General features: G+C 49.0%; 97 non-coding genes across 97 annotated transcripts; 14 read left to right on the forward strand and 83 right to left on the reverse strand.

Moving 5' to 3' along the window:
- Window positions 1-28: 28 nt before the first annotated feature.
- Window positions 29-110, reverse strand: Trnas-uga (transfer RNA serine (anticodon UGA)). The gene has a single exon. It is a non-coding gene; the product is annotated as a tRNA-Ser (tRNA).
- Window positions 111-184: 74 nt separating this feature from the next.
- Trnac-gca (transfer RNA cysteine (anticodon GCA)) lies at window positions 185-256 on the reverse strand. Its single transcript has one exon. It is a non-coding gene; the product is annotated as a tRNA-Cys (tRNA).
- Window positions 257-332: 76 nt separating this feature from the next.
- Trnae-uuc (transfer RNA glutamic acid (anticodon UUC)) lies at window positions 333-404 on the reverse strand. The gene has a single exon. It is a non-coding gene; the product is annotated as a tRNA-Glu (tRNA).
- A 97-nt stretch (window positions 405-501) lies between these two features.
- Window positions 502-583, reverse strand: Trnas-aga (transfer RNA serine (anticodon AGA)). The gene has a single exon. It is a non-coding gene; the product is annotated as a tRNA-Ser (tRNA).
- A 58-nt stretch (window positions 584-641) lies between these two features.
- Trnat-agu (transfer RNA threonine (anticodon AGU)) lies at window positions 642-714 on the reverse strand. Its single transcript has one exon. It is a non-coding gene; the product is annotated as a tRNA-Thr (tRNA).
- Window positions 715-830: 116 nt separating this feature from the next.
- Trnag-gcc (transfer RNA glycine (anticodon GCC)) lies at window positions 831-901 on the forward strand. Its single transcript has one exon. It is a non-coding gene; the product is annotated as a tRNA-Gly (tRNA).
- A 137-nt stretch (window positions 902-1038) lies between these two features.
- Window positions 1039-1111, reverse strand: Trnaf-gaa (transfer RNA phenylalanine (anticodon GAA)). Its single transcript has one exon. It is a non-coding gene; the product is annotated as a tRNA-Phe (tRNA).
- An 80-nt stretch (window positions 1112-1191) lies between these two features.
- Window positions 1192-1273, reverse strand: Trnas-uga (transfer RNA serine (anticodon UGA)). The gene has a single exon. It is a non-coding gene; the product is annotated as a tRNA-Ser (tRNA).
- A 74-nt stretch (window positions 1274-1347) lies between these two features.
- Trnac-gca (transfer RNA cysteine (anticodon GCA)) lies at window positions 1348-1419 on the reverse strand. The gene has a single exon. It is a non-coding gene; the product is annotated as a tRNA-Cys (tRNA).
- A 76-nt stretch (window positions 1420-1495) lies between these two features.
- Window positions 1496-1567, reverse strand: Trnae-uuc (transfer RNA glutamic acid (anticodon UUC)). The gene has a single exon. It is a non-coding gene; the product is annotated as a tRNA-Glu (tRNA).
- Window positions 1568-1664: 97 nt separating this feature from the next.
- Window positions 1665-1746, reverse strand: Trnas-aga (transfer RNA serine (anticodon AGA)). The gene has a single exon. It is a non-coding gene; the product is annotated as a tRNA-Ser (tRNA).
- Window positions 1747-1993: 247 nt separating this feature from the next.
- Window positions 1994-2064, forward strand: Trnag-gcc (transfer RNA glycine (anticodon GCC)). Its single transcript has one exon. It is a non-coding gene; the product is annotated as a tRNA-Gly (tRNA).
- A 137-nt stretch (window positions 2065-2201) lies between these two features.
- On the reverse strand, window positions 2202-2274 carry Trnaf-gaa (transfer RNA phenylalanine (anticodon GAA)). The gene has a single exon. It is a non-coding gene; the product is annotated as a tRNA-Phe (tRNA).
- Window positions 2275-2354: 80 nt separating this feature from the next.
- Trnas-uga (transfer RNA serine (anticodon UGA)) lies at window positions 2355-2436 on the reverse strand. Its single transcript has one exon. It is a non-coding gene; the product is annotated as a tRNA-Ser (tRNA).
- A 74-nt stretch (window positions 2437-2510) lies between these two features.
- On the reverse strand, window positions 2511-2582 carry Trnac-gca (transfer RNA cysteine (anticodon GCA)). Its single transcript has one exon. It is a non-coding gene; the product is annotated as a tRNA-Cys (tRNA).
- Window positions 2583-2658: 76 nt separating this feature from the next.
- Window positions 2659-2730, reverse strand: Trnae-uuc (transfer RNA glutamic acid (anticodon UUC)). The gene has a single exon. It is a non-coding gene; the product is annotated as a tRNA-Glu (tRNA).
- A 97-nt stretch (window positions 2731-2827) lies between these two features.
- Trnas-aga (transfer RNA serine (anticodon AGA)) lies at window positions 2828-2909 on the reverse strand. Its single transcript has one exon. It is a non-coding gene; the product is annotated as a tRNA-Ser (tRNA).
- Window positions 2910-2967: 58 nt separating this feature from the next.
- Trnat-agu (transfer RNA threonine (anticodon AGU)) lies at window positions 2968-3040 on the reverse strand. The gene has a single exon. It is a non-coding gene; the product is annotated as a tRNA-Thr (tRNA).
- Window positions 3041-3156: 116 nt separating this feature from the next.
- Trnag-gcc (transfer RNA glycine (anticodon GCC)) lies at window positions 3157-3227 on the forward strand. The gene has a single exon. It is a non-coding gene; the product is annotated as a tRNA-Gly (tRNA).
- A 137-nt stretch (window positions 3228-3364) lies between these two features.
- Trnaf-gaa (transfer RNA phenylalanine (anticodon GAA)) lies at window positions 3365-3437 on the reverse strand. Its single transcript has one exon. It is a non-coding gene; the product is annotated as a tRNA-Phe (tRNA).
- Window positions 3438-3517: 80 nt separating this feature from the next.
- Trnas-uga (transfer RNA serine (anticodon UGA)) lies at window positions 3518-3599 on the reverse strand. The gene has a single exon. It is a non-coding gene; the product is annotated as a tRNA-Ser (tRNA).
- Window positions 3600-3673: 74 nt separating this feature from the next.
- Trnac-gca (transfer RNA cysteine (anticodon GCA)) lies at window positions 3674-3745 on the reverse strand. Its single transcript has one exon. It is a non-coding gene; the product is annotated as a tRNA-Cys (tRNA).
- A 76-nt stretch (window positions 3746-3821) lies between these two features.
- Trnae-uuc (transfer RNA glutamic acid (anticodon UUC)) lies at window positions 3822-3893 on the reverse strand. The gene has a single exon. It is a non-coding gene; the product is annotated as a tRNA-Glu (tRNA).
- Window positions 3894-3990: 97 nt separating this feature from the next.
- Trnas-aga (transfer RNA serine (anticodon AGA)) lies at window positions 3991-4072 on the reverse strand. Its single transcript has one exon. It is a non-coding gene; the product is annotated as a tRNA-Ser (tRNA).
- A 247-nt stretch (window positions 4073-4319) lies between these two features.
- On the forward strand, window positions 4320-4390 carry Trnag-gcc (transfer RNA glycine (anticodon GCC)). Its single transcript has one exon. It is a non-coding gene; the product is annotated as a tRNA-Gly (tRNA).
- Window positions 4391-4527: 137 nt separating this feature from the next.
- On the reverse strand, window positions 4528-4600 carry Trnaf-gaa (transfer RNA phenylalanine (anticodon GAA)). Its single transcript has one exon. It is a non-coding gene; the product is annotated as a tRNA-Phe (tRNA).
- An 80-nt stretch (window positions 4601-4680) lies between these two features.
- Window positions 4681-4762, reverse strand: Trnas-uga (transfer RNA serine (anticodon UGA)). The gene has a single exon. It is a non-coding gene; the product is annotated as a tRNA-Ser (tRNA).
- A 74-nt stretch (window positions 4763-4836) lies between these two features.
- Window positions 4837-4908, reverse strand: Trnac-gca (transfer RNA cysteine (anticodon GCA)). The gene has a single exon. It is a non-coding gene; the product is annotated as a tRNA-Cys (tRNA).
- Window positions 4909-4984: 76 nt separating this feature from the next.
- On the reverse strand, window positions 4985-5056 carry Trnae-uuc (transfer RNA glutamic acid (anticodon UUC)). The gene has a single exon. It is a non-coding gene; the product is annotated as a tRNA-Glu (tRNA).
- A 97-nt stretch (window positions 5057-5153) lies between these two features.
- Trnas-aga (transfer RNA serine (anticodon AGA)) lies at window positions 5154-5235 on the reverse strand. The gene has a single exon. It is a non-coding gene; the product is annotated as a tRNA-Ser (tRNA).
- Window positions 5236-5293: 58 nt separating this feature from the next.
- Window positions 5294-5366, reverse strand: Trnat-agu (transfer RNA threonine (anticodon AGU)). Its single transcript has one exon. It is a non-coding gene; the product is annotated as a tRNA-Thr (tRNA).
- Window positions 5367-5482: 116 nt separating this feature from the next.
- Trnag-gcc (transfer RNA glycine (anticodon GCC)) lies at window positions 5483-5553 on the forward strand. The gene has a single exon. It is a non-coding gene; the product is annotated as a tRNA-Gly (tRNA).
- A 137-nt stretch (window positions 5554-5690) lies between these two features.
- Window positions 5691-5763, reverse strand: Trnaf-gaa (transfer RNA phenylalanine (anticodon GAA)). The gene has a single exon. It is a non-coding gene; the product is annotated as a tRNA-Phe (tRNA).
- Window positions 5764-5843: 80 nt separating this feature from the next.
- Trnas-uga (transfer RNA serine (anticodon UGA)) lies at window positions 5844-5925 on the reverse strand. Its single transcript has one exon. It is a non-coding gene; the product is annotated as a tRNA-Ser (tRNA).
- Window positions 5926-5999: 74 nt separating this feature from the next.
- Trnac-gca (transfer RNA cysteine (anticodon GCA)) lies at window positions 6000-6071 on the reverse strand. Its single transcript has one exon. It is a non-coding gene; the product is annotated as a tRNA-Cys (tRNA).
- Window positions 6072-6147: 76 nt separating this feature from the next.
- On the reverse strand, window positions 6148-6219 carry Trnae-uuc (transfer RNA glutamic acid (anticodon UUC)). Its single transcript has one exon. It is a non-coding gene; the product is annotated as a tRNA-Glu (tRNA).
- A 97-nt stretch (window positions 6220-6316) lies between these two features.
- On the reverse strand, window positions 6317-6398 carry Trnas-aga (transfer RNA serine (anticodon AGA)). The gene has a single exon. It is a non-coding gene; the product is annotated as a tRNA-Ser (tRNA).
- Window positions 6399-6456: 58 nt separating this feature from the next.
- On the reverse strand, window positions 6457-6529 carry Trnat-agu (transfer RNA threonine (anticodon AGU)). The gene has a single exon. It is a non-coding gene; the product is annotated as a tRNA-Thr (tRNA).
- Window positions 6530-6645: 116 nt separating this feature from the next.
- On the forward strand, window positions 6646-6716 carry Trnag-gcc (transfer RNA glycine (anticodon GCC)). Its single transcript has one exon. It is a non-coding gene; the product is annotated as a tRNA-Gly (tRNA).
- A 137-nt stretch (window positions 6717-6853) lies between these two features.
- Trnaf-gaa (transfer RNA phenylalanine (anticodon GAA)) lies at window positions 6854-6926 on the reverse strand. Its single transcript has one exon. It is a non-coding gene; the product is annotated as a tRNA-Phe (tRNA).
- An 80-nt stretch (window positions 6927-7006) lies between these two features.
- Window positions 7007-7088, reverse strand: Trnas-uga (transfer RNA serine (anticodon UGA)). Its single transcript has one exon. It is a non-coding gene; the product is annotated as a tRNA-Ser (tRNA).
- A 74-nt stretch (window positions 7089-7162) lies between these two features.
- Trnac-gca (transfer RNA cysteine (anticodon GCA)) lies at window positions 7163-7234 on the reverse strand. Its single transcript has one exon. It is a non-coding gene; the product is annotated as a tRNA-Cys (tRNA).
- Window positions 7235-7310: 76 nt separating this feature from the next.
- Trnae-uuc (transfer RNA glutamic acid (anticodon UUC)) lies at window positions 7311-7382 on the reverse strand. The gene has a single exon. It is a non-coding gene; the product is annotated as a tRNA-Glu (tRNA).
- Window positions 7383-7479: 97 nt separating this feature from the next.
- On the reverse strand, window positions 7480-7561 carry Trnas-aga (transfer RNA serine (anticodon AGA)). Its single transcript has one exon. It is a non-coding gene; the product is annotated as a tRNA-Ser (tRNA).
- Window positions 7562-7619: 58 nt separating this feature from the next.
- On the reverse strand, window positions 7620-7692 carry Trnat-agu (transfer RNA threonine (anticodon AGU)). The gene has a single exon. It is a non-coding gene; the product is annotated as a tRNA-Thr (tRNA).
- A 116-nt stretch (window positions 7693-7808) lies between these two features.
- Window positions 7809-7879, forward strand: Trnag-gcc (transfer RNA glycine (anticodon GCC)). Its single transcript has one exon. It is a non-coding gene; the product is annotated as a tRNA-Gly (tRNA).
- A 137-nt stretch (window positions 7880-8016) lies between these two features.
- Window positions 8017-8089, reverse strand: Trnaf-gaa (transfer RNA phenylalanine (anticodon GAA)). The gene has a single exon. It is a non-coding gene; the product is annotated as a tRNA-Phe (tRNA).
- Window positions 8090-8169: 80 nt separating this feature from the next.
- Trnas-uga (transfer RNA serine (anticodon UGA)) lies at window positions 8170-8251 on the reverse strand. The gene has a single exon. It is a non-coding gene; the product is annotated as a tRNA-Ser (tRNA).
- Window positions 8252-8325: 74 nt separating this feature from the next.
- Trnac-gca (transfer RNA cysteine (anticodon GCA)) lies at window positions 8326-8397 on the reverse strand. Its single transcript has one exon. It is a non-coding gene; the product is annotated as a tRNA-Cys (tRNA).
- A 76-nt stretch (window positions 8398-8473) lies between these two features.
- Trnae-uuc (transfer RNA glutamic acid (anticodon UUC)) lies at window positions 8474-8545 on the reverse strand. The gene has a single exon. It is a non-coding gene; the product is annotated as a tRNA-Glu (tRNA).
- Window positions 8546-8642: 97 nt separating this feature from the next.
- Window positions 8643-8724, reverse strand: Trnas-aga (transfer RNA serine (anticodon AGA)). Its single transcript has one exon. It is a non-coding gene; the product is annotated as a tRNA-Ser (tRNA).
- Window positions 8725-8782: 58 nt separating this feature from the next.
- On the reverse strand, window positions 8783-8855 carry Trnat-agu (transfer RNA threonine (anticodon AGU)). Its single transcript has one exon. It is a non-coding gene; the product is annotated as a tRNA-Thr (tRNA).
- A 116-nt stretch (window positions 8856-8971) lies between these two features.
- On the forward strand, window positions 8972-9042 carry Trnag-gcc (transfer RNA glycine (anticodon GCC)). Its single transcript has one exon. It is a non-coding gene; the product is annotated as a tRNA-Gly (tRNA).
- Window positions 9043-9488: 446 nt separating this feature from the next.
- Window positions 9489-9560, reverse strand: Trnac-gca (transfer RNA cysteine (anticodon GCA)). Its single transcript has one exon. It is a non-coding gene; the product is annotated as a tRNA-Cys (tRNA).
- Window positions 9561-9636: 76 nt separating this feature from the next.
- On the reverse strand, window positions 9637-9708 carry Trnae-uuc (transfer RNA glutamic acid (anticodon UUC)). The gene has a single exon. It is a non-coding gene; the product is annotated as a tRNA-Glu (tRNA).
- A 97-nt stretch (window positions 9709-9805) lies between these two features.
- On the reverse strand, window positions 9806-9887 carry Trnas-aga (transfer RNA serine (anticodon AGA)). The gene has a single exon. It is a non-coding gene; the product is annotated as a tRNA-Ser (tRNA).
- Window positions 9888-9945: 58 nt separating this feature from the next.
- Window positions 9946-10018, reverse strand: Trnat-agu (transfer RNA threonine (anticodon AGU)). Its single transcript has one exon. It is a non-coding gene; the product is annotated as a tRNA-Thr (tRNA).
- Window positions 10019-10134: 116 nt separating this feature from the next.
- Trnag-gcc (transfer RNA glycine (anticodon GCC)) lies at window positions 10135-10205 on the forward strand. The gene has a single exon. It is a non-coding gene; the product is annotated as a tRNA-Gly (tRNA).
- A 137-nt stretch (window positions 10206-10342) lies between these two features.
- Trnaf-gaa (transfer RNA phenylalanine (anticodon GAA)) lies at window positions 10343-10415 on the reverse strand. Its single transcript has one exon. It is a non-coding gene; the product is annotated as a tRNA-Phe (tRNA).
- An 80-nt stretch (window positions 10416-10495) lies between these two features.
- Trnas-uga (transfer RNA serine (anticodon UGA)) lies at window positions 10496-10577 on the reverse strand. Its single transcript has one exon. It is a non-coding gene; the product is annotated as a tRNA-Ser (tRNA).
- A 74-nt stretch (window positions 10578-10651) lies between these two features.
- On the reverse strand, window positions 10652-10723 carry Trnac-gca (transfer RNA cysteine (anticodon GCA)). Its single transcript has one exon. It is a non-coding gene; the product is annotated as a tRNA-Cys (tRNA).
- A 76-nt stretch (window positions 10724-10799) lies between these two features.
- On the reverse strand, window positions 10800-10871 carry Trnae-uuc (transfer RNA glutamic acid (anticodon UUC)). The gene has a single exon. It is a non-coding gene; the product is annotated as a tRNA-Glu (tRNA).
- A 97-nt stretch (window positions 10872-10968) lies between these two features.
- Trnas-aga (transfer RNA serine (anticodon AGA)) lies at window positions 10969-11050 on the reverse strand. The gene has a single exon. It is a non-coding gene; the product is annotated as a tRNA-Ser (tRNA).
- Window positions 11051-11108: 58 nt separating this feature from the next.
- On the reverse strand, window positions 11109-11181 carry Trnat-agu (transfer RNA threonine (anticodon AGU)). The gene has a single exon. It is a non-coding gene; the product is annotated as a tRNA-Thr (tRNA).
- A 116-nt stretch (window positions 11182-11297) lies between these two features.
- On the forward strand, window positions 11298-11368 carry Trnag-gcc (transfer RNA glycine (anticodon GCC)). Its single transcript has one exon. It is a non-coding gene; the product is annotated as a tRNA-Gly (tRNA).
- Window positions 11369-11505: 137 nt separating this feature from the next.
- Trnaf-gaa (transfer RNA phenylalanine (anticodon GAA)) lies at window positions 11506-11578 on the reverse strand. Its single transcript has one exon. It is a non-coding gene; the product is annotated as a tRNA-Phe (tRNA).
- Window positions 11579-11658: 80 nt separating this feature from the next.
- On the reverse strand, window positions 11659-11740 carry Trnas-uga (transfer RNA serine (anticodon UGA)). Its single transcript has one exon. It is a non-coding gene; the product is annotated as a tRNA-Ser (tRNA).
- Window positions 11741-11814: 74 nt separating this feature from the next.
- On the reverse strand, window positions 11815-11886 carry Trnac-gca (transfer RNA cysteine (anticodon GCA)). The gene has a single exon. It is a non-coding gene; the product is annotated as a tRNA-Cys (tRNA).
- A 76-nt stretch (window positions 11887-11962) lies between these two features.
- Trnae-uuc (transfer RNA glutamic acid (anticodon UUC)) lies at window positions 11963-12034 on the reverse strand. The gene has a single exon. It is a non-coding gene; the product is annotated as a tRNA-Glu (tRNA).
- Window positions 12035-12131: 97 nt separating this feature from the next.
- Trnas-aga (transfer RNA serine (anticodon AGA)) lies at window positions 12132-12213 on the reverse strand. The gene has a single exon. It is a non-coding gene; the product is annotated as a tRNA-Ser (tRNA).
- Window positions 12214-12271: 58 nt separating this feature from the next.
- Window positions 12272-12344, reverse strand: Trnat-agu (transfer RNA threonine (anticodon AGU)). Its single transcript has one exon. It is a non-coding gene; the product is annotated as a tRNA-Thr (tRNA).
- Window positions 12345-12460: 116 nt separating this feature from the next.
- Window positions 12461-12531, forward strand: Trnag-gcc (transfer RNA glycine (anticodon GCC)). The gene has a single exon. It is a non-coding gene; the product is annotated as a tRNA-Gly (tRNA).
- A 137-nt stretch (window positions 12532-12668) lies between these two features.
- Window positions 12669-12741, reverse strand: Trnaf-gaa (transfer RNA phenylalanine (anticodon GAA)). The gene has a single exon. It is a non-coding gene; the product is annotated as a tRNA-Phe (tRNA).
- An 80-nt stretch (window positions 12742-12821) lies between these two features.
- On the reverse strand, window positions 12822-12903 carry Trnas-uga (transfer RNA serine (anticodon UGA)). The gene has a single exon. It is a non-coding gene; the product is annotated as a tRNA-Ser (tRNA).
- Window positions 12904-12977: 74 nt separating this feature from the next.
- On the reverse strand, window positions 12978-13049 carry Trnac-gca (transfer RNA cysteine (anticodon GCA)). The gene has a single exon. It is a non-coding gene; the product is annotated as a tRNA-Cys (tRNA).
- A 76-nt stretch (window positions 13050-13125) lies between these two features.
- Trnae-uuc (transfer RNA glutamic acid (anticodon UUC)) lies at window positions 13126-13197 on the reverse strand. Its single transcript has one exon. It is a non-coding gene; the product is annotated as a tRNA-Glu (tRNA).
- Window positions 13198-13294: 97 nt separating this feature from the next.
- Window positions 13295-13376, reverse strand: Trnas-aga (transfer RNA serine (anticodon AGA)). Its single transcript has one exon. It is a non-coding gene; the product is annotated as a tRNA-Ser (tRNA).
- A 58-nt stretch (window positions 13377-13434) lies between these two features.
- Window positions 13435-13507, reverse strand: Trnat-agu (transfer RNA threonine (anticodon AGU)). Its single transcript has one exon. It is a non-coding gene; the product is annotated as a tRNA-Thr (tRNA).
- A 116-nt stretch (window positions 13508-13623) lies between these two features.
- Trnag-gcc (transfer RNA glycine (anticodon GCC)) lies at window positions 13624-13694 on the forward strand. Its single transcript has one exon. It is a non-coding gene; the product is annotated as a tRNA-Gly (tRNA).
- A 137-nt stretch (window positions 13695-13831) lies between these two features.
- Trnaf-gaa (transfer RNA phenylalanine (anticodon GAA)) lies at window positions 13832-13904 on the reverse strand. Its single transcript has one exon. It is a non-coding gene; the product is annotated as a tRNA-Phe (tRNA).
- Window positions 13905-13984: 80 nt separating this feature from the next.
- Window positions 13985-14066, reverse strand: Trnas-uga (transfer RNA serine (anticodon UGA)). Its single transcript has one exon. It is a non-coding gene; the product is annotated as a tRNA-Ser (tRNA).
- Window positions 14067-14287: 221 nt separating this feature from the next.
- Window positions 14288-14359, reverse strand: Trnae-uuc (transfer RNA glutamic acid (anticodon UUC)). Its single transcript has one exon. It is a non-coding gene; the product is annotated as a tRNA-Glu (tRNA).
- Window positions 14360-14456: 97 nt separating this feature from the next.
- Trnas-aga (transfer RNA serine (anticodon AGA)) lies at window positions 14457-14538 on the reverse strand. Its single transcript has one exon. It is a non-coding gene; the product is annotated as a tRNA-Ser (tRNA).
- Window positions 14539-14596: 58 nt separating this feature from the next.
- Window positions 14597-14669, reverse strand: Trnat-agu (transfer RNA threonine (anticodon AGU)). The gene has a single exon. It is a non-coding gene; the product is annotated as a tRNA-Thr (tRNA).
- Window positions 14670-14785: 116 nt separating this feature from the next.
- On the forward strand, window positions 14786-14856 carry Trnag-gcc (transfer RNA glycine (anticodon GCC)). The gene has a single exon. It is a non-coding gene; the product is annotated as a tRNA-Gly (tRNA).
- A 137-nt stretch (window positions 14857-14993) lies between these two features.
- Window positions 14994-15066, reverse strand: Trnaf-gaa (transfer RNA phenylalanine (anticodon GAA)). The gene has a single exon. It is a non-coding gene; the product is annotated as a tRNA-Phe (tRNA).
- Window positions 15067-15146: 80 nt separating this feature from the next.
- Window positions 15147-15228, reverse strand: Trnas-uga (transfer RNA serine (anticodon UGA)). The gene has a single exon. It is a non-coding gene; the product is annotated as a tRNA-Ser (tRNA).
- A 74-nt stretch (window positions 15229-15302) lies between these two features.
- On the reverse strand, window positions 15303-15374 carry Trnac-gca (transfer RNA cysteine (anticodon GCA)). Its single transcript has one exon. It is a non-coding gene; the product is annotated as a tRNA-Cys (tRNA).
- Window positions 15375-15450: 76 nt separating this feature from the next.
- Window positions 15451-15522, reverse strand: Trnae-uuc (transfer RNA glutamic acid (anticodon UUC)). The gene has a single exon. It is a non-coding gene; the product is annotated as a tRNA-Glu (tRNA).
- Window positions 15523-15619: 97 nt separating this feature from the next.
- Window positions 15620-15701, reverse strand: Trnas-aga (transfer RNA serine (anticodon AGA)). Its single transcript has one exon. It is a non-coding gene; the product is annotated as a tRNA-Ser (tRNA).
- A 58-nt stretch (window positions 15702-15759) lies between these two features.
- Trnat-agu (transfer RNA threonine (anticodon AGU)) lies at window positions 15760-15832 on the reverse strand. Its single transcript has one exon. It is a non-coding gene; the product is annotated as a tRNA-Thr (tRNA).
- A 116-nt stretch (window positions 15833-15948) lies between these two features.
- Window positions 15949-16019, forward strand: Trnag-gcc (transfer RNA glycine (anticodon GCC)). Its single transcript has one exon. It is a non-coding gene; the product is annotated as a tRNA-Gly (tRNA).
- Window positions 16020-16156: 137 nt separating this feature from the next.
- Window positions 16157-16229, reverse strand: Trnaf-gaa (transfer RNA phenylalanine (anticodon GAA)). The gene has a single exon. It is a non-coding gene; the product is annotated as a tRNA-Phe (tRNA).
- Window positions 16230-16309: 80 nt separating this feature from the next.
- Window positions 16310-16391, reverse strand: Trnas-uga (transfer RNA serine (anticodon UGA)). The gene has a single exon. It is a non-coding gene; the product is annotated as a tRNA-Ser (tRNA).
- Window positions 16392-16465: 74 nt separating this feature from the next.
- Window positions 16466-16537, reverse strand: Trnac-gca (transfer RNA cysteine (anticodon GCA)). The gene has a single exon. It is a non-coding gene; the product is annotated as a tRNA-Cys (tRNA).
- A 76-nt stretch (window positions 16538-16613) lies between these two features.
- Window positions 16614-16685, reverse strand: Trnae-uuc (transfer RNA glutamic acid (anticodon UUC)). The gene has a single exon. It is a non-coding gene; the product is annotated as a tRNA-Glu (tRNA).
- A 97-nt stretch (window positions 16686-16782) lies between these two features.
- On the reverse strand, window positions 16783-16864 carry Trnas-aga (transfer RNA serine (anticodon AGA)). The gene has a single exon. It is a non-coding gene; the product is annotated as a tRNA-Ser (tRNA).
- Window position 16865: the final 1 nt, after the last annotated feature.

The raw sequence follows: 16865 nt of genomic DNA on the forward strand, positions 1-16865 counted from the left end.
ACCAGATCAAAAAGAATGTTTGAAGATTCGCTGCGAGTAGGGTTCGAACCTACGCGGGAAGATCCCATTAGATTTCAAGTCTAACGCCTTAACCACTCGGCCATCGCAGCAGAAATTGCTGGGTAACCAGAATAATTCACCAGCTCACCACTCAGGTGCCGAAGAGGACAAAAAGCCAACTAGTAGGGGACACCCGGGTTTGAACCAGGGACCTCTCGATCTGCAGTCGAATGCTCTACCACTGAGCTATATCCCCAGCCAAGGACGGAATCCACGCACAGGGTATATAACATCAACGCGTGAGAGAGCAACTTAACTTAAAAAATGTACACTTCCCGCACCGGGAATCGAACCCGGGCCGCCTGGGTGAAAACCAGAAATCCTAACCACTAGACCATGCGGGACACGTTCGCACCACTAAGTAATTTAGATGTTATGCTTTTTCTGACAATTTGAACTAGCTCTGTCTTTCTGTTCGTGTCAAAAACACCATTTTGCGTCCGCTGCGAGTAGGATTCGAACCTACGCGGGAAGATCCCATTTGATTTCTAGTCAAACGCCTTAACCACTCGGCCATCGCAGCCTGACAAACCGCTGGCCATTGCCACAAGGCCGACCAGAAAGCACAACATTACTGCTAAAGGCACTGCCCGGATTTGAACCGGGGATCTCCTGTTTACTAGACAGGCGCTTTAACCGCTAAGCCACAGCGCCTGCCTGTTGGGAGATTTTGAAAATCTCAATATCACACGTCTGAAATGCCGTTAAGGCTACTAACACACCGGGACGTGATACACTGTCACTCGGAAATTTTGGAAATGAGTAGTAACGCATTGGTGGTTCAGTGGTAGAATTCTCGCCTGCCACGCGGGAGACCGGGGTTCGATTCCCCGCCAATGCATCGTGTTTTACCTACACCAGAAAATACCCTCCGTAAAAAAGAAAGGAAGGAAAATAAATAAAAAAACATAGCTGAGGAAAAGTGCTACGGCTGCTTGCATTCACCACCTCAAACCGCCCTGCTGGGCAGTGATAAAATGCCGAGACCCGGGATTGAACCAGGGACCTTCAGATCTTCAGTCTGACGCTCTCCCAACTGAGCTATCTCGGCCATGATCAATTCTATCACATGGCAAAGGTCTGTACGTTGTGATAGACACTTGACCAGATCAAAAAGAATGTTTGAAGATTCGCTGCGAGTAGGGTTCGAACCTACGCGGGAAGATCCCATTAGATTTCAAGTCTAACGCCTTAACCACTCGGCCATCGCAGCAGAAATTGCTGGGTAACCAGAATAATTCACCAGCTCACCACTCAGGTGCCGAAGAGGAAAAAAAGCCAACTAGTAGGGGACACCCGGGTTTGAACCAGGGACCTCTCGATCTGCAGTCGAATGCTCTACCACTGAGCTATATCCCCAGCCAAGGACGGAATCCACGCACAGGGTATATAACATCAACGCGTGAGAGAGCAACTTAACTTAAAAAATGTACACTTCCCGCACCGGGAATCGAACCCGGGCCGCCTGGGTGAAAACCAGAAATCCTAACCACTAGACCATGCGGGACACGTTCGCACCACTAAGTAATTTAGATGTCATGCTTTTTCTGACAATTTGAACTAGCTCTGTCTTTCTGTTCGTGTCAAAAACACCATTTTGCGTCCGCTGCGAGTAGGATTCGAACCTACGCGGGAAGATCCCATTTGATTTCTAGTCAAACGCCTTAACCACTCGGCCATCGCAGCCTGACAAACCGCTGGCCATTGCCACAAGGCCGACCAGAAAGCACAACATTACTGCTAAAGGCACTGCCCGGATATGAACCGGGGATCTCCTGTTTACTAGACAGGCGCTTTAACCGCTAAGCCACAGCGCCTGCCTGTTGGGAGATTTTGAAAATCTCAATATCACACGTCTGAAATGCCGTTAAGGCTACTAACACACCGGGACGTGATACACTGTCACTCGGAAATTTTGGAAATGAGTAGTAACGCATTGGTGGTTCAGTGGTAGAATTCTCGCCTGCCACGCGGGAGACCGGGGTTCGATTCCCCGCCAATGCATCGTGTTTTACCTACACCAGAAAATACCCTCCGTAAAAAAGAAAGGAAGGAAAATAAATAAAAAAACATAGCTGAGGAAAAGTGCTACGGCTGCTTGCATTCACCACCTCAAACCGCCCTGCTGGGCAGTGATAAAATGCCGAGACCCGGGATTGAACCAGGGACCTTCAGATCTTCAGTCTGACGCTCTCCCAACTGAGCTATCTCGGCCATGATCAATTCTATCACATGGCAAAGGTCTGTACGTTGTGATAGACACTTGACCAGATCAAAAAGAATGTTTGAAGATTCGCTGCGAGTAGGGTTCGAACCTACGCGGGAAGATCCCATTAGATTTCAAGTCTAACGCCTTAACCACTCGGCCATCGCAGCAGAAATTGCTGGGTAACCAGAATAATTCACCAGCTCACCACTCAGGTGCCGAAGAGGACAAAAAGCCAACTAGTAGGGGACACCCGGGTTTGAACCAGGGACCTCTCGATCTGCAGTCGAATGCTCTACCACTGAGCTATATCCCCAGCCAAGGACGGAATCCACGCACAGGGTATATAACATCAACGCGTGAGAGAGCAACTTAACTTAAAAAATGTACACTTCCCGCACCGGGAATCGAACCCGGGCCGCCTGGGTGAAAACCAGAAATCCTAACCACTAGACCATGCGGGACACGTTCGCACCACTAAGTAATTTAGATGTCATGCTTTTTCTGACAATTTGAACTAGCTCTGTCTTTCTGTTCGTGTCAAAAACACCATTTTGCGTCCGCTGCGAGTAGGATTCGAACCTACGCGGGAAGATCCCATTTGATTTCTAGTCAAACGCCTTAACCACTCGGCCATCGCAGCCTGACAAACCGCTGGCCATTGCCACAAGGCCGACCAGAAAGCACAACATTACTGCTAAAGGCACTGCCCGGATTTGAACCGGGGATCTCCTGTTTACTAGACAGGCGCTTTAACCGCTAAGCCACAGCGCCTGCCTGTTGGGAGATTTTGAAAATCTCAATATCACACGTCTGAAATGCCGTTAAGGCTACTAACACACCGGGACGTGATACACTGTCAATCGGAAATTTTGGAAATGAGTAGTAACGCATTGGTGGTTCAGTGGTAGAATTCTCGCCTGCCACGCGGGAGACCGGGGTTCGATTCCCCGCCAATGCATCGTGTTTTACCTACACCAGAAAATACCCTCCGTAAAAAAGAAAGGAAGGAAAATAAATAAAAAAACATAGCTGAGGAAAAGTGCTACGGCTGCTTGCATTCACCACCTCAAACCGCCCTGCTGGGCAGTGATAAAATGCCGAGACCCGGGATTGAACCAGGGACCTTCAGATCTTCAGTCTGACGCTCTCCCAACTGAGCTATCTCGGCCATGATCAATTCTATCACATGGCAAAGGTCTGTACGTTGTGATAGACACTTGACCAGATCAAAAAGAATGTTTGAAGATTCGCTGCGAGTAGGGTTCGAACCTACGCGGGAAGATCCCATTAGATTTCAAGTCTAACGCCTTAACCACTCGGCCATCGCAGCAGAAATTGCTGGGTAACCAGAATAATTCACCAGCTCACCACTCAGGTGCCGAAGAGGAAAAAAAGCCAACTAGTAGGGGACACCCGGGTTTGAACCAGGGACCTCTCGATCTGCAGTCGAATGCTCTACCACTGAGCTATATCCCCAGCCAAGGACGGAATCCACGCACAGGGTATATAACATCAACGCGTGAGAGAGCAACTTAACTTAAAAAATGTACACTTCCCGCACCGGGAATCGAACCCGGGCCGCCTGGGTGAAAACCAGAAATCCTAACCACTAGACCATGCGGGACACGTTCGCACCACTAAGTAATTTAGATGTCATGCTTTTTCTGACAATTTGAACTAGCTCTGTCTTTCTGTTCGTGTCAAAAACACCATTTTGCGTCCGCTGCGAGTAGGATTCGAACCTACGCGGGAAGATCCCATTTGATTTCTAGTCAAACGCCTTAACCACTCGGCCATCGCAGCCTGACAAACCGCTGGCCATTGCCACAAGGCCGACCAGAAAGCACAACATTACTGCTAAAGGCACTGCCCGGATATGAACCGGGGATCTCCTGTTTACTAGACAGGCGCTTTAACCGCTAAGCCACAGCGCCTGCCTGTTGGGAGATTTTGAAAATCTCAATATCACACGTCTGAAATGCCGTTAAGGCTACTAACACACCGGGACGTGATACACTGTCACTCGGAAATTTTGGAAATGAGTAGTAACGCATTGGTGGTTCAGTGGTAGAATTCTCGCCTGCCACGCGGGAGACCGGGGTTCGATTCCCCGCCAATGCATCGTGTTTTACCTACACCAGAAAATACCCTCCGTAAAAAAGAAAGGAAGGAAAATAAATAAAAAAACATAGCTGAGGAAAAGTGCTACGGCTGCTTGCATTCACCACCTCAAACCGCCCTGCTGGGCAGTGATAAAATGCCGAGACCCGGGATTGAACCAGGGACCTTCAGATCTTCAGTCTGACGCTCTCCCAACTGAGCTATCTCGGCCATGATCAATTCTATCACATGGCAAAGGTCTGTACGTTGTGATAGACACTTGACCAGATCAAAAAGAATGTTTGAAGATTCGCTGCGAGTAGGGTTCGAACCTACGCGGGAAGATCCCATTAGATTTCAAGTCTAACGCCTTAACCACTCGGCCATCGCAGCAGAAATTGCTGGGTAACCAGAATAATTCACCAGCTCACCACTCAGGTGCCGAAGAGGACAAAAAGCCAACTAGTAGGGGACACCCGGGTTTGAACCAGGGACCTCTCGATCTGCAGTCGAATGCTCTACCACTGAGCTATATCCCCAGCCAAGGACGGAATCCACGCACAGGGTATATAACATCAACGCGTGAGAGAGCAACTTAACTTAAAAAATGTACACTTCCCGCACCGGGAATCGAACCCGGGCCGCCTGGGTGAAAACCAGAAATCCTAACCACTAGACCATGCGGGACACGTTCGCACCACTAAGTAATTTAGATGTCATGCTTTTTCTGACAATTTGAACTAGCTCTGTCTTTCTGTTCGTGTCAAAAACACCATTTTGCGTCCGCTGCGAGTAGGATTCGAACCTACGCGGGAAGATCCCATTTGATTTCTAGTCAAACGCCTTAACCACTCGGCCATCGCAGCCTGACAAACCGCTGGCCATTGCCACAAGGCCGACCAGAAAGCACAACATTACTGCTAAAGGCACTGCCCGGATTTGAACCGGGGATCTCCTGTTTACTAGACAGGCGCTTTAACCGCTAAGCCACAGCGCCTGCCTGTTGGGAGATTTTGAAAATCTCAATATCACACGTCTGAAATGCCGTTAAGGCTACTAACACACCGGGACGTGATACACTGTCAATCGGAAATTTTGGAAATGAGTAGTAACGCATTGGTGGTTCAGTGGTAGAATTCTCGCCTGCCACGCGGGAGACCGGGGTTCGATTCCCCGCCAATGCATCGTGTTTTACCTACACCAGAAAATACCCTCCGTAAAAAAGAAAGGAAGGAAAATAAATAAAAAAACATAGCTGAGGAAAAGTGCTACGGCTGCTTGCATTCACCACCTCAAACCGCCCTGCTGGGCAGTGATAAAATGCCGAGACCCGGGATTGAACCAGGGACCTTCAGATCTTCAGTCTGACGCTCTCCCAACTGAGCTATCTCGGCCATGATCAATTCTATCACATGGCAAAGGTCTGTACGTTGTGATAGACACTTGACCAGATCAAAAAGAATGTTTGAAGATTCGCTGCGAGTAGGGTTCGAACCTACGCGGGAAGATCCCATTAGATTTCAAGTCTAACGCCTTAACCACTCGGCCATCGCAGCAGAAATTGCTGGGTAACCAGAATAATTCACCAGCTCACCACTCAGGTGCCGAAGAGGACAAAAAGCCAACTAGTAGGGGACACCCGGGTTTGAACCAGGGACCTCTCGATCTGCAGTCGAATGCTCTACCACTGAGCTATATCCCCAGCCAAGGACGGAATCCACGCACAGGGTATATAACATCAACGCGTGAGAGAGCAACTTAACTTAAAAAATGTACACTTCCCGCACCGGGAATCGAACCCGGGCCGCCTGGGTGAAAACCAGAAATCCTAACCACTAGACCATGCGGGACACGTTCGCACCACTAAGTAATTTAGATGTCATGCTTTTTCTGACAATTTGAACTAGCTCTGTCTTTCTGTTCGTGTCAAAAACACCATTTTGCGTCCGCTGCGAGTAGGATTCGAACCTACGCGGGAAGATCCCATTTGATTTCTAGTCAAACGCCTTAACCACTCGGCCATCGCAGCCTGACAAACCGCTGGCCATTGCCACAAGGCCGACCAGAAAGCACAACATTACTGCTAAAGGCACTGCCCGGATTTGAACCGGGGATCTCCTGTTTACTAGACAGGCGCTTTAACCGCTAAGCCACAGCGCCTGCCTGTTGGGAGATTTTGAAAATCTCAATATCACACGTCTGAAATGCCGTTAAGGCTACTAACACACCGGGACGTGATACACTGTCAATCGGAAATTTTGGAAATGAGTAGTAACGCATTGGTGGTTCAGTGGTAGAATTCTCGCCTGCCACGCGGGAGACCGGGGTTCGATTCCCCGCCAATGCATCGTGTTTTACCTACACCAGAAAATACCCTCCGTAAAAAAGAAAGGAAGGAAAATAAATAAAAAAACATAGCTGAGGAAAAGTGCTACGGCTGCTTGCATTCACCACCTCAAACCGCCCTGCTGGGCAGTGATAAAATGCCGAGACCCGGGATTGAACCAGGGACCTTCAGATCTTCAGTCTGACGCTCTCCCAACTGAGCTATCTCGGCCATGATCAATTCTATCACATGGCAAAGGTCTGTACGTTGTGATAGACACTTGACCAGATCAAAAAGAATGTTTGAAGATTCGCTGCGAGTAGGGTTCGAACCTACGCGGGAAGATCCCATTAGATTTCAAGTCTAACGCCTTAACCACTCGGCCATCGCAGCAGAAATTGCTGGGTAACCAGAATAATTCACCAGCTCACCACTCAGGTGCCGAAGAGGACAAAAAGCCAACTAGTAGGGGACACCCGGGTTTGAACCAGGGACCTCTCGATCTGCAGTCGAATGCTCTACCACTGAGCTATATCCCCAGCCAAGGACGGAATCCACGCACAGGGTATATAACATCAACGCGTGAGAGAGCAACTTAACTTAAAAAATGTACACTTCCCGCACCGGGAATCGAACCCGGGCCGCCTGGGTGAAAACCAGAAATCCTAACCACTAGACCATGCGGGACACGTTCGCACCACTAAGTAATTTAGATGTCATGCTTTTTCTGACAATTTGAACTAGCTCTGTCTTTCTGTTCGTGTCAAAAACACCATTTTGCGTCCGCTGCGAGTAGGATTCGAACCTACGCGGGAAGATCCCATTTGATTTCTAGTCAAACGCCTTAACCACTCGGCCATCGCAGCCTGACAAACCGCTGGCCATTGCCACAAGGCCGACCAGAAAGCACAACATTACTGCTAAAGGCACTGCCCGGATTTGAACCGGGGATCTCCTGTTTACTAGACAGGCGCTTTAACCGCTAAGCCACAGCGCCTGCCTGTTGGGAGATTTTGAAAATCTCAATATCACACGTCTGAAATGCCGTTAAGGCTACTAACACACCGGGACGTGATACACTGTCACTCGGAAATTTTGGAAATGAGTAGTAACGCATTGGTGGTTCAGTGGTAGAATTCTCGCCTGCCACGCGGGAGACCGGGGTTCGATTCCCCGCCAATGCATCGTGTTTTACCTACACCAGAAAATACCCTCCGTAAAAAAGAAAGGAAGGAAAATAAATAAAAAAACATAGCTGAGGAAAAGTGCTACGGCTGCTTGCATTCACCACCTCAAACCGCCCTGCTGGGCAGTGATAAAATGCCGAGACCCGGGATTGAACCAGGGACCTTCAGATCTTCAGTCTGACGCTCTCCCAACTGAGCTATCTCGGCCATGATCAATTCTATCACATGGCAAAGGTCTGTACGTTGTGATAGACACTTGACCAGATCAAAAAGAATGTTTGAAGATTCGCTGCGAGTAGGGTTCGAACCTACGCGGGAAGATCCCATTAGATTTCAAGTCTAACGCCTTAACCACTCGGCCATCGCAGCAGAAATTGCTGGGTAACCAGAATAATTCACCAGCTCACCACTCAGGTGCCGAAGAGGACAAAAAGCCAACTAGTAGGGGACACCCGGGTTTGAACCAGGGACCTCTCGATCTGCAGTCGAATGCTCTACCACTGAGCTATATCCCCAGCCAAGGACGGAATCCACGCACAGGGTATATAACATCAACGCGTGAGAGAGCAACTTAACTTAAAAAATGTACACTTCCCGCACCGGGAATCGAACCCGGGCCGCCTGGGTGAAAACCAGAAATCCTAACCACTAGACCATGCGGGACACGTTCGCACCACTAAGTAATTTAGATGTCATGCTTTTTCTGACAATTTGAACTAGCTCTGTCTTTCTGTTCGTGTCAAAAACACCATTTTGCGTCCGCTGCGAGTAGGATTCGAACCTACGCGGGAAGATCCCATTTGATTTCTAGTCAAACGCCTTAACCACTCGGCCATCGCAGCCTGACAAACCGCTGGCCATTGCCACAAGGCCGACCAGAAAGCACAACATTACTGCTAAAGGCACTGCCCGGATTTGAACCGGGGATCTCCTGTTTACTAGACAGGCGCTTTAACCGCTAAGCCACAGCGCCTGCCTGTTGGGAGATTTTGAAAATCTCAATATCACACGTCTGAAATGCCGTTAAGGCTACTAACACACCGGGACGTGATACACTGTCACTCGGAAATTTTGGAAATGAGTAGTAACGCATTGGTGGTTCAGTGGTAGAATTCTCGCCTGCCACGCGGGAGACCGGGGTTCGATTCCCCGCCAATGCATCGTGTTTTACCTACACCAGAAAATACCCTCCGTAAAAAAGAAAGGAAGGAAAATAAATAAAAAAACATAGCTGAGGAAAAGTGCTACGGCTGCTTGCATTCACCACCTCAAACCGCCCTGCTGGGCAGTGATAAAATGCCGAGACCCGGGATTGAACCAGGGACCTTCAGATCTTCAGTCTGACGCTCTCCCAACTGAGCTATGTCGGCCATGATCAATTCTATCACATGGCAAAGGTCTGTACGTTGTGATAGACACTTGACCAGATCAAAAAGAATGTTTGAAGATTCGCTGCGAGTAGGGTTCGAACCTACGCGGGAAGATCCCATTAGAATTCAAGTCTAACGCCTTAACCACTCGGCCATCGCAGCAGAAATTGCTGGGTAACCAGAATAATTCACCAGCTCACCACTCAGGTGCCGAAGAGGACAAAAAGCCAACTAGTAGGGGACACCCGGGTTTGAACCAGGGACCTCTCGATCTGCAGTCGAATGCTCTACCACTGAGCTATATCCCCAGCCAAGGACGGAATCCACGCACAGGGTATATAACATCAACGCGTGAGAGAGCAACTTAACTTAAAAAATGTACACTTCCCGCACCGGGAATCGAACCCGGGCCGCCTGGGTGAAAACCAGAAATCCTAACCACTAGACCATGCGGGACACGTTCGCACCACTAAGTAATTTAGATGTCATGCTTTTTCTGACAATTTGAACTAGCTCTGTCTTTCTGTTCGTGTCAAAAACACCATTTTGCGTCCGCTGCGAGTAGGATTCGAACCTACGCGGGAAGATCCCATTTGATTTCTAGTCAAACGCCTTAACCACTCGGCCATCGCAGCCTGACAAACCGCTGGCCATTGCCACAAGGCCGACCAGAAAGCACAACATTACTGCTAAAGGCACTGCCCGGATTTGAACCGGGGATCTCCTGTTTACTAGACAGGCGCTTTAACCGCTAAGCCACAGCGCCTGCCTGTTGGGAGATTTTGAAAATCTCAATATCACACGTCTGAAATGCCGTTAAGGCTACTAACACACCGGGACGTGATACACTGTCACTCGGAAATTTTGGAAATGAGTAGTAACGCATTGGTGGTTCAGTGGTAGAATTCTCGCCTGCCACGCGGGAGACCGGGGTTCGATTCCCCGCCAATGCATCGTGTTTTACCTACACCAGAAAATACCCTCCGTAAAAAAGAAAGGAAGGAAAATAAATAAAAAAACATAGCTGAGGAAAAGTGCTACGGCTGCTTGCATTCACCACCTCAAACCGCCCTGCTGGGCAGTGATAAAATGCCGAGACCCGGGATTGAACCAGGGACCTTCAGATCTTCAGTCTGACGCTCTCCCAACTGAGCTATCTCGGCCATGATCAATTCTATCACATGGCAAAGGTCTGTACGTTGTGATAGACACTTGACCAGATCAAAAAGAATGTTTGAAGATTCGCTGCGAGTAGGGTTCGAACCTACGCGGGAAGATCCCATTAGATTTCAAGTCTAACGCCTTAACCACTCGGCCATCGCAGCAGAAATTGCTGGGTAACCAGAATAATTCACCAGCTCACCACTCAGGTGCCGAAGAGGACAAAAAGCCAACTAGTAGGGGACACCCGGGTTTGAACCAGGGACCTCTCGATCTGCAGTCGAATGCTCTACCACTGAGCTATATCCCCAGCCAAGGACGGAATCCACGCACAGGGTATATAACATCAACGCGTGAGAGAGCAACTTAACTTAAAAAATGTACACTTCCCGCACCGGGAATCGAACCCGGGCCGCCTGGGTGAAAACCAGAAATCCTAACCACTAGACCATGCGGGACACGTTCGCACCACTAAGTAATTTAGATGTCATGCTTTTTCTGACAATTTGAACTAGCTCTGTCTTTCTGTTCGTGTCAAAAACACCATTTTGCGTCCGCTGCGAGTAGGATTCGAACCTACGCGGGAAGATCCCATTTGATTTCTAGTCAAACGCCTTAACCACTCGGCCATCGCAGCCTGACAAACCGCTGGCCATTGCCACAAGGCCGACCAGAAAGCACAACATTACTGCTAAAGGCACTGCCCGGATTTGAACCGGGGATCTCCTGTTTACTAGACAGGCGCTTTAACCGCTAAGCCACAGCGCCTGCCTGTTGGGAGATTTTGAAAATCTCAATATCACACGTCTGAAATGCCGTTAAGGCTACTAACACACCGGGACGTGATACACTGTCACTCGGAAATTTTGGAAATGAGTAGTAACGCATTGGTGGTTCAGTGGTAGAATTCTCGCCTGCCACGCGGGAGACCGGGGTTCGATTCCCCGCCAATGCATCGTGTTTTACCTACACCAGAAAATACCCTCCGTAAAAAAGAAAGGAAGGAAAATAAATAAAAAAACATAGCTGAGGAAAAGTGCTACGGCTGCTTGCATTCACCACCTCAAACCGCCCTGCTGGGCAGTGATAAAATGCCGAGACCCGGGATTGAACCAGGGACCTTCAGATCTTCAGTCTGACGCTCTCCCAACTGAGCTATCTCGGCCATGATCAATGCTATCACATGGCAAAGGTCTGTACGTTGTGATAGACACTTGACCAGATCAAAAAGAATGTTTGAAGATTCGCTGCGAGTAGGGTTCGAACCTACGCGGGAAGATCCCATTAGATTTCAAGTCTAACGCCTTAACCACTCGGCCATCGCAGCAGAAATTGCTGGGTAACCAGAATAATTCACCAGCTCACCACTCAGGTGCCGAAGAGGACAAAAAGCCAACTAGTAGGGGACACCCGGGTTTGAACCAGGGACCTCTCGATCTGCAGTCGAATGCTCTACCACTGAGCTATATCCCCAGCCAAGGACGGAATCCACGCACAGGGTATATAACATCAACGCGTGAGAGAGCAACTTAACTTAAAAAATGTACACTTCCCGCACCGGGAATCGAACCCGGGCCGCCTGGGTGAAAACCAGAAATCCTAACCACTAGACCATGCGGGACACATTCGCACCACTAAGTAATTTAGATGTCATGCTTTTTCTGACAATTTGAACTAGCTCTGTCTTTCTGTTCGTGTCAAAAACACCTTTTTGCGTCCGCTGCGAGTAGGATTCGAACCTACGCGGGAAGATCCCATTTGATTTCTAGTCAAACGCCTTAACCACTCGGCCATCGCAGCCTGACAAACCGCTGGCCATTGCCACAAGGCCGACCAGAAAGCACAACATTACTGCTAAAGGCACTGCCCGGATTTGAACCGGGGATCTCCTGTTTACTAGACAGGCGCTTTAACCGCTAAGCCACAGCGCCTGCCTGTTGGGAGATTTTGAAAATCTCAATATCACACGTCTGAAATGCCGTTAAGGCTACTAACACACCGGGACGTGATACACTGTCACTCGGAAATTTTGGAAATGAGTAGTAACGCATTGGTGGTTCAGTGGTAGAATTCTCGCCTGCCACGCGGGAGACCGGGGTTCGATTCCCCGCCAATGCATCGTGTTTTACCTACACCAGAAAATACCCTCCGTAAAAAAGAAAGGAAGGAAAATAAATAAAAAAACATAGCTGAGGAAAAGTGCTACGGCTGCTTGCATTCACCACCTCAAACCGCCCTGCTGGGCAGTGATAAAATGCCGAGACCCGGGATTGAACCAGGGACCTTCAGATCTTCAGTCTGACGCTCTCCCAACTGAGCTATCTCGGCCATGATCAATTCTATCACATGGCAAAGGTCTGTACGTTGTGATAGACACTTGACCAGATCAAAAAGAATGTTTGAAGATTCGCTGCGAGTAGGGTTCGAACCTACGCGGGAAGATCCCATTAGATTTCAAGTCTAACGCCTTAACCACTCGGCCATCGCAGCAGAAATTGCTGGGTAACCAGAATAATTCACCAGCTCACCACTCAGGTGCCGAAGAGGACAAAAAGCCAACTAGTAGGGGACACCCGGGTTTGAACCAGGGACCTCTCGATCTGCAGTCGAATGCTCTACCACTGAGCTATATCCCCAGCCAAGGACGGAATCCACGCACAGGGTATATAACATCAACGCGTGAGAGAGCAACTTAACTTAAAAAATGTACACTTCCCGCACCGGGAATCGAACCCGGGCCGCCTGGGTGAAAACCAGAAATCCTAACCACTAGACCATGCGGGACACATTCGCACCACTAAGTAATTTAGATGTCATGCTTTTTCTGACAATTTGAACTAGCTCTGTCTTTCTGTTCGTGTCAAAAACACCTTTTTGCGTCCGCTGCGAGTAGGATTCGAACCTACGCGGGAAGATCCCATTTGATTTCTAGTCAAACGCCTTAACCACTCGGCCATCGCAGCCTGACAAACCGCTGGCCATTGCCACAAGGCCGACCAGAAAGCACAACATTACTGCTAAAGGCACTGCCCGGATTTGAACCGGGGATCTCCTGTTTACTAGACAGGCGCTTTAACCGCTAAGCCACAGCGCCTGCCTGTTGGGAGATTTTGAAAATCTCAATATCACACGTCTGAAATGCCGTTAAGGCTACTAACACACCGGGACGTGATACACTGTCACTCGGAAATTTTGGAAATGAGTAGTAACGCATTGGTGGTTCAGTGGTAGAATTCTCGCCTGCCACGCGGGAGACCGGGGTTCGATTCCCCGCCAATGCATCGTGTTTTACCTACACCAGAAAATACCCTCCGTAAAAAAGAAAGGAAGGAAAATAAATAAAAAAACATAGCTGAGGAAAAGTGCTACGGCTGCTTGCATTCACCACCTCAAACCGCCCTGCTGGGCAGTGATAAAATGCCGAGACCCGGGATTGAACCAGGGACCTTCAGATCTTCAGTCTGACGCTCTCCCAACTGAGCTATCTCGGCCATGATCAATTCTATCACATGGCAAAGGTCTGTACGTTGTGATAGACACTTGACCAGATCAAAAAGAATGTTTGAAGATTCGCTGCGAGTAGGGTTCGAACCTACGCGGGAAGATCCCATTAGATTTCAAGTCTAACGCCTTAACCACTCGGCCATCGCAGCAGAAATTGCTGGGTAACCAGAATAATTCACCAGCTCACCACTCAGGTGCCGAAGAGGACAAAAAGCCAACTAGTAGGGGACACCGGGTTTGAACCAGGGACCTCTCGATCTGCAGTCGAATGCTCTACCACTGAGCTATATCCCCAGCCAAGGACGGAATCCACGCACAGGGTATATAACATCAACGCGTGAGAGAGCAACTTAACTTAAAAAATGTACACTTCCCGCACCGGGAATCGAACCCGGGCCGCCTGGGTGAAAACCAGAAATCCTAACCACTAGACCATGCGGGACACATTCGCACCACTAAGTAATTTAGATGTCATGCTTTTTCTGACAATTTGAACTAGCTCTGTCTTTCTGTTCGTGTCAAAAACACCTTTTTGCGTCCGCTGCGAGTAGGATTCGAACCTACGCGGGAAGATCCCATTTGATTTCTAGTCAAACGCCTTAACCACTCGGCCATCGCAGCCTGACAAACCGCTGGCCATTGCCACAAGGCCGACCAGAAAGCACAACATTACTGCTAAAGGCACTGCCCGGATTTGAACCGGGGATCTCCTGTTTACTAGACAGGCGCTTTAACCGCTAAGCCACAGCGCCTGCCTGTTGGGAGACTTTGAAAATCTCAATATCACACGTCTGAAATGCCGTTAAGGCTACTAACACACCGGGACGTGATACACTGTCACTCGGAAATTTTGGAAATGAGTAGTAACGCATTGGTGGTTCAGTGGTAGAATTCTCGCCTGCCACGCGGGAGACCGGGGTTCGATTCCCCGCCAATGCATCGTGTTTTACCTACACCAGAAAATACCCTCCGTAAAAAAGAAAGGAAGGAAAATAAATAAAAAAACATAGCTGAGGAAAAGTGCTACGGCTGCTTGCATTCACCACCTCAAACCGCCCTGCTGGGCAGTGATAAAATGCCGAGACCCGGGATTGAACCAGGGACCTTCAGATCTTCAGTCTGACGCTCTCCCAACTGAGCTATCTCGGCCATGATCAATTCTATCACATGGCAAAGGTCTGTACGTTGTGATAGACACTTGACCAGATCAAAAAGAATGTTTGAAGATTCGCTGCGAGTAGGGTTCGAACCTACGCGGGAAGATCCCATTAGATTTCAAGTCTAACGCCTTAACCACTCGGCCATCGCAGCAGAAATTGCTGGGTAACCAGAATAATTCACCAGCTCACCACTCAGGTGCCGAAGAGGACAAAAAGCCAACTAGTAGGGGACACCCGGGTTTGAACCAGGGACCTCTCGATCTGCAGTCGAATGCTCTACCACTGAGCTATATCCCCAGCCAAGGACGGAATCCACGCACAGGGTATATAACATCAACGCGTGAGAGAGCAACTTAACTTAAAAAATGTACACTTCCCGCACCGGGAATCGAACCCGGGCCGCCTGGGTGAAAACCAGAAATCCTAACCACTAGACCATGCGGGACACATTCGCACCACTAAGTAATTTAGATGTCATGCTTTTTCTGACAATTTGAACTAGCTCTGTCTTTCTGTTCGTGTCAAAAACACCTTTTTGCGTCCGCTGCGAGTAGGATTCGAACCTACGCGGGAAGATCCCATTTGATTTCTAGTCAAACGCCTTAACCACTCGGCCATCGCAGCCTGACAAACCGCTGGCCATTGCCACAAGGCCGACCAGAAAGCACAACATTACTGCTAAAGGCACTGCCCGGATTTGAACCGGGGATCTCCTGTTTACTAGACAGGCGCTTTAACCGCTAAGCCACAGCGCCTGCCTGTTGGGAGATTTTGAAAATCTCAATATCACACGTCTGAAATGCCGTTAAGGCTACTAACACACCGGGACGTGATACACTGTCACTCGGAAATTTTGGAAATGAGTAGTAACGCATTGGTGGTTCAGTGGTAGAATTCTCGCCTGCCACGCGGGAGACCGGGGTTCGATTCCCCGCCAATGCATCGTGTTTTACCTACACCAGAAAATACCCTCCGTAAAAAAGAAAGGAAGGAAAATAAATAAAAAAACATAGCTGAGGAAAAGTGCTACGGCTGCTTGCATTCACCACCTCAAACCGCCCTGCTGGGCAGTGATAAAATGCCGAGACCCGGGATTGAACCAGGGACCTTCAGATCTTCAGTCTGACGCTCTCCCAACTGAGCTATCTCGGCCATGATCAATTCTATCACATGGCAAAGGTCTGTACGTTGTGATAGACACTTGACCAGATCAAAAAGAATGTTTGAAGATTCGCTGCGAGTAGGGTTCGAACCTACGCGGGAAGATCCCATTAGATTTCAAGTCTAACGCCTTAACCACTCGGCCATCGCAGCAGAAATTGCTGGGTAACCAGAATAATTCACCAGCTCACCACTCAGGTGCCGAAGAGGACAAAAAGCCAACTAGTAGGGGACACCCGGGTTTGAACCAGGGACCTCTCGATCTGCAGTCGAATGCTCTACCACTGAGCTATATCCCCAGCCAAGGACGGAATCCACGCACAGGGTATATAACATCAACGCGTGAGAGAGCAACTTAACTTAAAAAATGTACACTTCCCGCACCGGGAATCGAACCCGGGCCGCCTGGGTGAAAACCAGAAATCCTAACCACTAGACCATGCGGGACACATTCGCACCACTAAGTAATTTAGATGTCATGCTTTTTCTGACAATTTGAACTAGCTCTGTCTTTCTGTTCGTGTCAAAAACACCTTTTTGCGTCCGCTGCGAGTAGGATTCGAACCTACGCGGGAAGATCCCATTTGATTTCTAGTCAAACGCCTTAACCACTCGGCCATCGCAGCC

Source organism: Hydractinia symbiolongicarpus, chromosome 2 (assembly GCF_029227915.1).
Source record: "Hydractinia symbiolongicarpus strain clone_291-10 chromosome 2, HSymV2.1, whole genome shotgun sequence".
NCBI lineage: Eukaryota > Metazoa > Cnidaria > Hydrozoa > Anthoathecata > Hydractiniidae > Hydractinia > Hydractinia symbiolongicarpus.